This window comes from Phyllopteryx taeniolatus, chromosome 4 (assembly GCF_024500385.1).
Source record: "Phyllopteryx taeniolatus isolate TA_2022b chromosome 4, UOR_Ptae_1.2, whole genome shotgun sequence".
NCBI classification, from domain to species: domain Eukaryota; kingdom Metazoa; phylum Chordata; class Actinopteri; order Syngnathiformes; family Syngnathidae; genus Phyllopteryx; species Phyllopteryx taeniolatus.
In genome coordinates this window covers 12,799,078-12,811,133 of record NC_084505.1, presented here as the reverse complement: position 1 = coordinate 12,811,133, position 12,056 = coordinate 12,799,078, and the positions used below count along the sequence as shown (strand labels likewise).

Genomic DNA, 12,056 nt, shown 5'->3' with positions numbered 1-12,056 from the left:
GCACTGTTAATGTTCATGACTATTAATCATGATTATTCCTTGTTAGGGAAAAAGCTTCATTTTTATTGCACTAATTTACAACACGTAATATGTAACAGTTTTCAGCGCAAAATGATTATTTAAGTAAGAATAAACGATAAAAAACAAATGTACCTTACAAAATTCTACTTTACCAAGGGCTAACAGAATGAATATGCCATTACATAGTGCAATCGCTAATTGTCACTTAATGGAAGCAAATAAAGTCAATGCATAAAAAGTAATAACATTAGGCTTTAAGCACCGACTTTTCGTTAAAAAATCCTGTCAATATAGTGACTTATCAAGGACGGGTATATGTCTCCGCTGTTCTGCGTGACCATTGGTCATTCGTGCACAGTAACAAACTGCAAAGAACTGGACAGTTGTGATTTCCTTCCATTTACATCTGGGTTTTTTTTACTGCGGTCAGGCCAGCTGAAAAGTTGAAGTCAAGGCAACCGTTACAGCTATTGTTATAGTCTTACCGTGACATGACGCCTCAATGCCAATTAGCTGAGAGGGCCAACAAAGCTTTATATATTACAACATTGGACATCAATGCCATTTTAAGCTTTTATTTTGAAGTTGGCCACCGAGTGCGGTCTTAATGAAGCCTAACCATAGGTTTTCCCCCTGGTTGCTGGCTGACTGGAATGCGGACTGCTACAAATGAAGCACTTTTCATATGCTGCAGTGCCCTCCATTTTAAATGTAAAAAAAAAAAGGCAGACGATCAGGCTCATTTAATTGGGGCAGCCAAAATAGCGATCATGATTCAATTTGTAAAAATTGTGCAGCTTTAATTTGCGTGTTGATGAACAAAATGCAATTGTCTGGAATTGGTTGACCTAGCTATACAAGGCGAAGTCAACATATATTTTTGCAGTGCAAGACAGTGAGTAGGAGGTAGAACCACATTTCATTACTGTATGCTGTTTAAAGTTGTCGGGAGTGTTCAAAGTTTTTTCTCTCTCACCAGAAGCAGTGTGTGCCTGCAATTATTTTCTGATCTTGTACTTTATGACTGTGGGACGGCCCGACACAGTTTCATTTACCAGAAACGGTGTCCAATGAGCACATGACAGCAGTTCAGTTTTTTCATTTTTCCTGCATGCATTGATGACATGGTCATTTTGTGCGTGTGTGTGTGTGTGTGTGTGTGTGTGTGCGCGCGCGTGCGTGTGTGCGTGCGTGTGTGCGTGTGTGTGTGTGTGAGTGAGGCTTTATTTGAGTGAGTGTGTTAAACCGCTGCACACAGCTGCCCTATGTGTTCCAGCTGGATACCAGACAACGCAGGCAGCAGCAGCTGGAAAAATGGACAGAATGTTCTGGTGAGGGGTGGAGAGTGTTTGTGACCCAACCAGGCTGTTGAATTAAACATTAAGACGTTTTAGACCAAACGTCTTCAATCAGCGGCCTCCGAACTCCTCCCCGTGGAGGATAGTCCTCTAGAATCAAATACAAAATCCGTTCCCTCGGAAATTGTGTGTGAATGAGAGCCATACCAAAAATAGAAACAAACTGAAGTCTGTAACGCTCACAGCATAATATAGCTCTCCCCGGATACCATGCAAATACACTTGGGGCTGTGGGGTACATGAATGCCATCAGAGCAATGGGATTGGAAAATATGGTTCTTTGAAATGTTACTATGGCATCCTCATCGCTACATCTTTGCTTATCTTAAGCTTTCTATTAATGAATATCACCTTTGCTTTATCCATCCATTTCGCTTTCACACTCACAACTGTGAGGCAGAAGTGCTAACCACTAGCTCAGCATGTTGCAACCTTCAACAGAGAACCCGTTTATCATGGGGAATTACATTCCAGACCCACACACAATGGGTATTAGCAATAGAGAGCCCATATAAAAAAAATGTTTATGGTGTTTAAGCCCTCCTACACACGTAAAACACATTTAAAACATTTTAAAACACACACAAACTTGTTTTAAAATAAGATGCTATGTGCTTATTTTTTACTCTGTTTAATTTTACTGCAAAACTGACACAAAACAAAAGGAAATTCAACAGTGTATATTTAAATATCATAGTGTTCAACCAAACCACATACAGTATATAATAATGAAAGACCACTAGCTTAATGATAACAGGTAGTGCTAAATGCCATAGATGGGCTAATGGAAATTAGCATTGATGTTACGGTAATTATAAACATTCAAGTAACTGCTATTTTAATACACACGCAGCAGCAAACATACCAACAGAGCATACAACAATACTCTCAGGTAGGGCTCTGACTCTCCCCCATTCACTATTTGTATTGACAATAATGAATTACTAATTAATCAAGAATTGAATCGTTACTCCTTGTACTATTCCGAAATAAAAGTCTAACAAATGAAAAATCTAACTTGATTATTTGAAAAGTATCTATTGAAGAGACTACGCTCGTACGTTTTGGCTGTCGCCTCTTCCTCGAGAAACACTTTTCTTTTAAGACTGGTTTACAACACTTGAACCAGGATCCATCACCGTACCTTGTTCAAAGGTACAGTAGAATTCTGGGTCTGTTTTGCGCCTGTCAGTGCTTTAAATCATTGATGCTTTGGACCAAGCGGCCACCTTTCTAGCTGGCTACTTAGCGTCCTGGCTACCTCGACGTCTTGCACGGTGTTAGATAAACTTTCTCCCATTCATTCTGTCGAGGTCACCCCTTCCAGCGATGGCTTCTGTCCGGCTTTGGTTGTGGCGCTTACATGAATATTCGTGCAGCTCCTAATGGGAGCCTCCTTACCCGGTCGAGCGAGTGTTACCTCCTTAGCTCATTAGTTTGCGGGCTAGCTAACGTAATAGTTAAATTTTGTTGTTGTTTCTGTCTCTGTTGTGCGGCGCATGGAGCTAGTGGCTAATACGTACTAGCCGTAGTAGCTAGTAGCAGGCCACTTCGCATCGGCTTGCTGTGTGAGCCGCTCACCGGGTCACCACAACAGAGAATTTATCGAGTCCGGAAAAAAATATTTATATATTTATCGAACAGTAGGTTGCTAGCGGCACGGTGGGCGACTGGTTAGAGCGTCAGCCTCACAGTTCTGAGGACCCGGGTTCAATCCCCGGCCCCGCCTGTGTGGAGTTTGCATGTTCTCCCCGTGCCTGCGTGGGTTTTCTCCGGGCACTCCGGTTTCCTCCCACATCCCAAAAACATGCATTAATTGGAGACTCTAAATTGCCCGTCGGCATGACTGTGAGTGCGAATGGTTGTTTGTTTGTATGTGCCCTGCGATTGGCTGGCAACCAGTTCAGGGTGTACCCCGCCTCCTGCCCGATGACAGCTGGGATAGGCTCCAGCACGCCCGCGACCCTTGTGAGGAGAAGCGGCTCAGAATATGGATGGATGGTAGGTTGCTATTGTAATTATCGTGACAGTCCTCCTCTTGCCTTAGTTATGCTGCATTTCTTCCAGTAGACCTTATTGATGCTTGGCATGTTGCTGCACAACGTGATACTATAATGAAAAAGCGCAACTTTAATTCAGACTTGCCTGGACAGTGGTACCTTGACTTACAAGTTTAATTTGTTCCATGACCAAGATCTTAATTCAGTTTATTCGTATATCAAATCAAAATTCCCCATTGAAATGATTTGAAATGCTATTAAGTTACATTATTCTTAAGTCCAAGTACCACTGTATATTGTTAAAAGCCATTTAAAAAAAAAAAAAAAAAAAAAACGATCGCTTAAAAGTACGAGATATAGCTGGGGCGCAAACAATAACTCCCTCCCCCCCACCCGCCCCCCAAAAAAGCATCCCTTATGGAATTTGCCCTCATCATCTCCACAATTACTCATCCTCTGAATCTTATTCACACTTGGTTACTCTTCTCTTTCAACCTCATCATGGTTGAATGTCACAGTCATTAGATGCTTTGAGGCAGAAGGAGCATGGAAAAACAAGGGAGGGCCTAAAGAAAGGGTGAGGCGGCAGTAGAGGGAAGGATGGATGAAAGCGACCACAGAGCAGTTTGTGTTTCGAGGGTTAGTGGAGCACTGGTCTCCACTTTCTGAGACTTCGACCACTCCGCCACCCTGATGCAGTAAATCTGATCTCATTTTTTTTTTTTTAACAGACCTACTGCACATATTGAAGACTGTGGCTTTCTTCTATTTTTTCTCTGTCATCTAACTCCCATTAATATAACCATGAGAATTCTCTTCTCTTTCTGTGGACACGCATCTTTTCCACTATTCATATTCTTTCCCGTGTGTGTGTGTGTGTGTGTGCGTGTGCGTGTGTGTGTGGGTGTGTGTGTGTCAGCGCTCCCATCCACCCGCTCAGAATAAGTGGCACCAGACAGGCCATATAAGGAGTGGTTAGATCATTGGCCACACCGTTAGTAAAACAGAACCATATGTGTGCTTTGGGTGTTTGTGAGCAGCACTATAGCTTGAGTGTGCCTTTGCCGTGTGTGCGCGTGTAATTAAAACCACGTGTGTCCGAAGGTAGCAGAGGGAACAGGAGCTTGTTGCGAATAGACATGGTGAAGGTCATGTTATATGGTCATGACAAGCACACTCTCTCGCTTCTTCATGTCTCGTCCACTAACAGAAGGTGTGAGAGAGCGTTCCTTATATGGAGCAGACTTGAACGCACACACCTGCCGTGGAACGAGTTACATAAGGCGAGGTGTCAGCCTAATGTGCAATCTATCAGCTCGTAGATCCAGAGTCTTTGCGCTCCCTTGTTTTATCTGCTGATGACTTTAGCAGAGGAGAAGGCTCTCTTGCTCTCCATCTTTCTTACAGAGCTCGTCTGGAATGTACAGATGTTTCCTTTTGGGAATGGGCGTCACACACACACTAGAAAGAGAGTGAGCGAGGGGTGCGTTCCCATACACTCAAACTCTCATTTGTGTTGTTTTTTTTTTTTTTTTTATACTCCCTGACGTGATATCGTGTCTACTGTGCACATAATGAGGGTGGAACATGTCAAGCAGAATGTTCTCTTTATTAGTTAATCATCTAACTTGAAGCCAACAGCAACCCTTTTGTGTTACATTCACACTCTTTGTCCTCTCACAAACTGGAACTCCTTGTTTTTATCTATTCTTTTCCCCTTTGTTTTCCCCGTCCTCACGTGCGGCTCGTGCTTTACTGTGAAGCCCCAAACAAGCTGAAGTCACTCGACTGTGTTCCACATTGGCCCTCCTTGTTTATGTTGGCAAAGATCTCCCAATTGGCTCCTCTCACTTCCTTTGTCATGATTAATCTACCACCAGAACACCAGCTCGGGTTAGTCCAATGACAGTGTAGTACAATGTGGTAAAGTGCAAAGACTGTAACTCAAGGCACAGATTTTTTTGTTTAGGATTGTAAAATATTAACAGCTAAAATGACATCATTGTAAAAAGTGCTAATGTAAGATAAGGATGACCAGCTCTCAAAGTCCTGATTAAGCTCCTTGTGAGTAGTGGTTCATTTCACAGCCAGATAATTAAATAACAACAACATCATTAAATATCAAATAGAGCTACTATAATTTTTTTTTTGTGGTGACATGGTGACGGATTGGTTAGCACGTCCACCTCACATTTCAGAGTTCTTCGTTTCGCATTTTCTCCCTATGTTCACTTGAGTGTTGTCCAGTTCCTCCGGTTTCCTCCTACATTTCAAAAACATGCGTGGTAGGTTAATAGAAGACATTAAATTGTCCTGAGGTGTGAATGTTAGTATGAATGCTTGTTTGTCTATATTGAATGTGCCCTGTGATTGGCTGGCGACAAGTCCAGGGTGTGCCCCGCCTCTCGCCCAAAGTCAGCTGGGATAGGGTCCAGCACACCCATGACCCTCATGAGGATAACCCGTATAGAAAATGGATGGATGGATGGATGTTCTTATCCATCCAGGGTATTGGGATTGAAGCGAAAAGGGAAAAAAAAAAAGAGTGACCAGAGAATGTCAAAATTTAGGGGTCAGGTTATAACTGTAAAACCACATAAATATATAATTCCTACAAATGACATTCATTCATCCATCCATTTTCTGTACCGCTTATCCTCATTAGGGTCGCGGGCATGCTGGAGCTTATCCCAGCTGACTCTGGGTGAGAGGCGGGGTACACCCTGAACTGTTTGCCAGCCAATTGCAGGGCACATGTAGACTAACAATCATTCACACTCACATACACACCTACGGGGAATTTAAATTAACTTCAATTAACCTACCATGCTTATTTTTGCAATGTGGAAGGAAACCGGAGTACCCAGAAAAAAACCCACGCAGGCATTTTCAGAACAAGCAAACTCCACACAGGCGAGGCCTGATTTAAACCAGTGTCTTCAGAACTGCTAACCAGTCGCCCATCGTACTGCCTACTGATATAACAGTTTGCCAAAAATCACGGTTTGCTGCAGACAGTACCTTGGTTTTAAGATCACTGTTTGGTTCAAATTGTGTAACGTAGGGGAAAAAAATACAAAACAAATTGGTTATGTTTTAGTGTAAAAGGAACAGATTTATTGACATTTCAACTGAAACATCAACAACTTAAATATTTTATTTTTAGGAAAGTGCAGCAGCAATAGTTTGTCTTCTTTTTATGAACTGAAGGGTGTAGACAAGTACAACAGTAACAGTCCAAATAGTGTGATTATGCTATAAAAACACAAATACAGAAAAGGTGTTTGTTACTGCTTTGGTTTCATCTGAAATTCCTGGGGGAAAGGCTGTTTAAAGGTCACTGGAAGTTGTTTTTACTGTGGTAGTCCACCCCCCCCCCCAACCCCCTTTTTTTTTTTTTTTTTATATATATATATTTGGCTAGCAGTGACATCTGCTGATGCCAGAAGCTGAGCTGCACTGTGTTTGTTTACAGATCAGGCATATGGCTAGAATGTGAGATAGTTACATTTCTTGTCTGTATTATGTTTCATGTGGGAACCCTAATAATCACCTCATCATGTTGCATAATGGCCCCTCCATTGGGTTATTATCATTTTTATAACTAGTTTTGAAAAGAAGTAAAGGAAAATTTGTGGCACGCTTTCGTTCGCTCTGCCTCTGTAAACACTGCGCACTCAGAGGGCAGTACCCATAGACAACTTCATTTCATGCTCGTCAAACTTGAGTGTATCTCAAAATGATCGTCGACAGTCCTCATCAAAATTCAGGTATACATTGATGCTCATACTATTACGACTTTATTTACATCTGATTGCTGTTTTTTCAATTTTATTTTCATCTGATGATTTTTTTTCTCGAGACTCTTTGCTCTTAACGTCACAACTTTATTCTTGTAATTTGGTACTTCAAAGTTACCCATTAAGTGTTTTCCACGCAGACCGACAAAGGAGTGTATATATTGAGTGCATGGATTTGTGGCTTTAATAGAAGAGAGTGGTATTAGATGAGGGCAAGGCCAGGGACAGGGGGTACATGTCAGGGCTGCAAGAGATATCGTTTGAGCATCGTCATTCTGATGTACGTGTGCGCAATAGTCACATCGCAGGTTCCGCTGCGATGTTGTTGTAATGTAATATAAAGTGAATCAACTGTAATATTAAAAGCGACCAGCAGAGGGACCTGTTTGGGCATGCTAATAAGATTAGCACACATGTTACGCTAGGTTTTAACGCTTCAAACAACACACGGAGAAGTCCAGAGTGTTGTATACTTATCTTCTTGTATGATAACTATGAAAGAGGACACAGGAAACAATGTACACCTGCTGCATTTCCTGTTTCGCTCTTCAGAATGAAACTCCTGGAAGCAGGCACACTGCAGCTGCGTGAGTGTCCGAGGTGCGTTCAGGGACACTGCGTACATTTGATAGAATATGTTCCTTGATTCTTTTGTAATACAATACATAATTGTAAAAATGGATTACTACGAAAATTATTTGTGTCACAATGCTTTCGTTAAACACACTGTGATGATATGGAATTTATTTTGTTTTATAAAATAAGAGTAGATAAGAAATTTGTTAGTCAGTCAGAGCTTTACGGGAATGCAAAGTTATCAATGTCCTTTCACCATCGTTGCCGTCATACTGTGTTGCGCGTTTCTGTTTGCACATTAAGGACTACAGTCCTGGTTTTGTTTTAATTTCTCATTAAAAAAAAAAACCATTCAAGCAACACATTTTTCCTTATTTTTTGGGGAGATTGTAGGATGAAACCTGCAACTGGCTAATCGTGTGGACTGAATGGGTGGGAACAATGGGGAACTGAAATGCCAGTATTTTGAGAGTAATAGCCCGTCAGCAACATACAATATTGGAAGTTCACAGTTCATTTTTGGACTGTGAACTTAGTTCCACATTTTTAATTATGAACTATGAACTCAACTTGTTCATTTTTGGAATTTTTGAACTAGTTCACAGAGAGAATGAACTTTCCCAACACTGATCCTGTATTATTTCACATCATAATTAGGTTTTTAAAAAACTGCATTGTCATTTTTTCCAATATTGTGCAGCCCTAGTGCATGTCCCCCCACTTTCAAAATCGGTTCCCTCTGCACCCCCACACGTACAGCCATTAAAACAATTCTAAAACATGTCTCGTTATTCCGAGCTGCCTTGAACAGATCAACCGCGCTCACAGGAGATAAGACGCGTATAGACTCCAATGCCCAGCATAGAAATAAAAGTTGTATTGTTTCCTCCAGTATTATAAGCTTGCTTGCTAGCTATTTTAACCCTATACTGTAACATTTTGAGCTGTAAATTTACAGTAAATTGGCTACTAGTTGCATTACTTTCATAGTAAGTTTACTGTAAGTATTTCACGGTGGGGGGACACGGCGGTGACTGGTTAGCACATCTGCCTCACAGTTCTGAGGTCCCGGGTTCAAATCTGGCCTTTCTGTGTGGAGTTTGCATGTTCCCCCCATGGCTGTGTGGATTTTCTCCGTGTACTCCGGTTTCCTTTCACATCCCAAAAACATGTATCTTAGGTTAATTGAAGACTCTAAATTGACTGTAGGTGAGAATGTCACATGTGAATGGTTGTTTGTTTATATCTGCCCTCCGATGGGCTGGCGACCAGTTTATGGTGTAACTAGCATAAACACCGTAAATATATTTTTTGCATGTTTGAAAGCTCAAGTGCGTTTTGACAACAACAACAACGGTTTCAACAACACGCAAAGCCAGTGGCTGAACGTCGGGCACTCATGAAGATAGTTGCCGAACCCGAGTTCAATCACAATAATAAACATTTTGTTATAGTAATGCCTCTAACTAGTAAATTATATAATTTAAAAATAATGGTTATTATATTTGGGTATATAAGGCATCATTTTTTGTGGTGGTGCACCTCATGTTGGTGAGTGTATAAGATATTGGCTGCATAATGTCACATGTTGGGTTAAAGTAATAATAAAATAGTGATATTCATTGAACAGGCTTTATTTTAGCTAGAAATGATAAAGATGCAAAATACATTGAATTAAGAAATATTATTTGAAAAAAAACACGTATAAGTCTTCTTTTCCATTCCAAGTCCATGTCCAAAATGATTCATATTCAATACAGGCATATCGAATGTGCTAAATGTGTAGTTTGTTAGAATGCTCAAGATTATTGTAGAAGTCCCTGTTATCTTGAAGGATCTGAATAATTTTCAAACTTAAAAAAATATGAAAATGGCTAATATTCTTCTTAAACCTTTTTGCCACCTTCTTGTCATTTCCACCCCAAAAATACCAATTAATCGCACAGAATTTCACATAATGTTCCCCTTCCATCAACATTATTTCATTTTATTTTTTATAATCTTTGTCCTTTTAAAGGATTTCCAAGATAATTTGGGTTTAAAAAAAACAAAACGTCCAGTATGTCATTTTTCAAGCTGTTGTAGTCTTCTTCACCTGGCAGTTAAAACGGCCAAATTTCTCATTGCAATGCGACATTTAAATAAGCTTCGCACTGATTGAATTCTACATCTTCCTCAGTTTGAATATGGAAAACAGCTTTACTCTAATGGTCCTTGGCGATAGCATGGCGTCCTGTGGTGTTCATGGCGACCTTGCATTTGGATCCTTCGATATGGGTTCTTACTATCATCGTGAAGCAGAATTCACCAAGCCTTGGATTCTTTGCCCGCTTCTTACAACCCCATAGAGGAGGGGACATGGGTGAAATAAGAGCGGAGGATATTTTAATAGGCGGGTCCCATTCAATCACTTCAACATAACCAGCTTGCGGTATTCATCTCTCGCGCACATTTTGGCAACGACTGCAAATGTACTCCGCACTGCTGTGCTCCACTTGGACCGTTTGGGAACTCAAAATGTTGTTGGAATGTGCGGAACACGCGCACTTGCAGAGTAGAGTTAGGACATCAGATTGAATTTCCGAATGCACCCTTGGTGAGCAGGGAAAATTTACCATATTATCTATAAATATGTACCATAAGACATTACATATCATATTGGAATGAAAGTACACCTTTTTCACAACACCTAGGTACCGGCATACATTTATACAATGCGTGGAAAAAATTTATCCCTCATCCCTATTGTATCATACTCTCTATCGACTTCTGATGAATATTTTTTGGGGAAAATGTGCATTATACACGAGAAATTACGTTAGTTAAGTATTGTTGTAAAACACAACAAATATGCTTTTATGTACTGTATTTGTATGGCTTGACTGCGACTGCCTAGTTGCGTCTAGGGTTGGGCATCGAGAACTGATTGGAACCGGGACTAACATTCCGGTTCTCCCGGAATCGTGCAAATTTTCAAATTTCGGGTCCCAGTTTCGATTCCTACAGTCCGCCAACTCCGAAGAAGAGTGTGACGAAAACCAACGAAGAAGAACGCGCACGAAGGCGTGCTTGCGCCCAGCGGTGGCGGTGAACAAAAGTGTGTTTTAACTTTGTTAAAATTAATGACCAGTCACCTCAGTGCAGCACTTGGAATAAGATTATTATTATTATTAAGATTTTGCGATGTGTAGAAGTCTGACGTGCTCCCTCCCACTTTGAGCCTCAGCCTACACCATGTGGAACTTCGGTAAGGTCAAATTGGGTGAGTGAAAAAAATACGTCTATGCCAACATTGAGGCAGCTAACAAGGTAAATGGTTGGTTGCACTATTGCACTGATGGTTTTTAGCGTTTATTTTAGTCTTAACAGCAGCGTAAGAGCCGATGACAGAAAAAAAGCTTAATATTGAGCTAAAACCTCACCAAAGGTCATAATCGGTGTCTCACATTATCACAAAGACAAAGCTTGTGTTTCATCGGTGGGTAGGTAAAGGAATCAATGCTTTATAGCATTTGCTTCCATTTATTACTCTTTTTCTTGCCTTCTTGGTTTACTTGCGCTTTCAAAATTCACCGGTGTCATGTGAAGTTACTTTTCATGCCAACATGCTGAGTTCCGGTGCGTACCTTTCAAAATAAGAGGCTACGAGCTTAAAACAGGAAGTCAAGTTAAAACTTTCACATATTAACCATTTGACGTGATAAAACAGTTCCAAATAACTATTTTAACAATGCTATATTTAACTTATAGCTGAAACATTAATTAATGAATATTAAGTCAATTGAGTTAGTTCCACACACATTGCCTTTTAGTTCATAAATTTGATATTGATCCTGGTTAATTCAAATGTTAATTTTAGTCTATGCTGCGGGCCTCTAAGAAAATGGATGTTCAAATTTGGACAGTCTTTATTTAAACCATGCAAACTATTTTGACCCAGCCCCCTAAAAGATTTGGAATCAACAATCGTTTGAAACCGGAATCGAAATAAGGAACCGGAATCACTCAAATTCAAACGATGCCCAACCCTAGTTGCGTCGCTCGCTCCAAACCCAGACCTGTAGCAATGTGTTAAAGTTTATGTTTACGAAGACATCCTCCACAAAATGGGGCTGAACACAGTGGGCAGGAACTTGAATATTAACTGACGAACCTACGTTACAAGGATGGCGATTTCAAATCTGTCATCAGTCGTTTGCAAGCAGTTTGGTGTTCAAAGACTATTGCATTTAATCGACAAACCACATAGAGGTCAAACTTAAACCAGGTCACAGATTCATTTTGACTGACATTATGCATAA

At 40.6% G+C, this 12,056-nt stretch overlaps 1 protein-coding gene across 4 annotated transcripts in view; it reads left to right on the top strand.

Moving 5' to 3' along the window:
* Positions 1-12,056, top strand: part of pkd1a (polycystic kidney disease 1a) — an 87,749-nt gene that overhangs the window by 11,713 nt on the left and 63,980 nt on the right. The window lies entirely within an intron of this gene.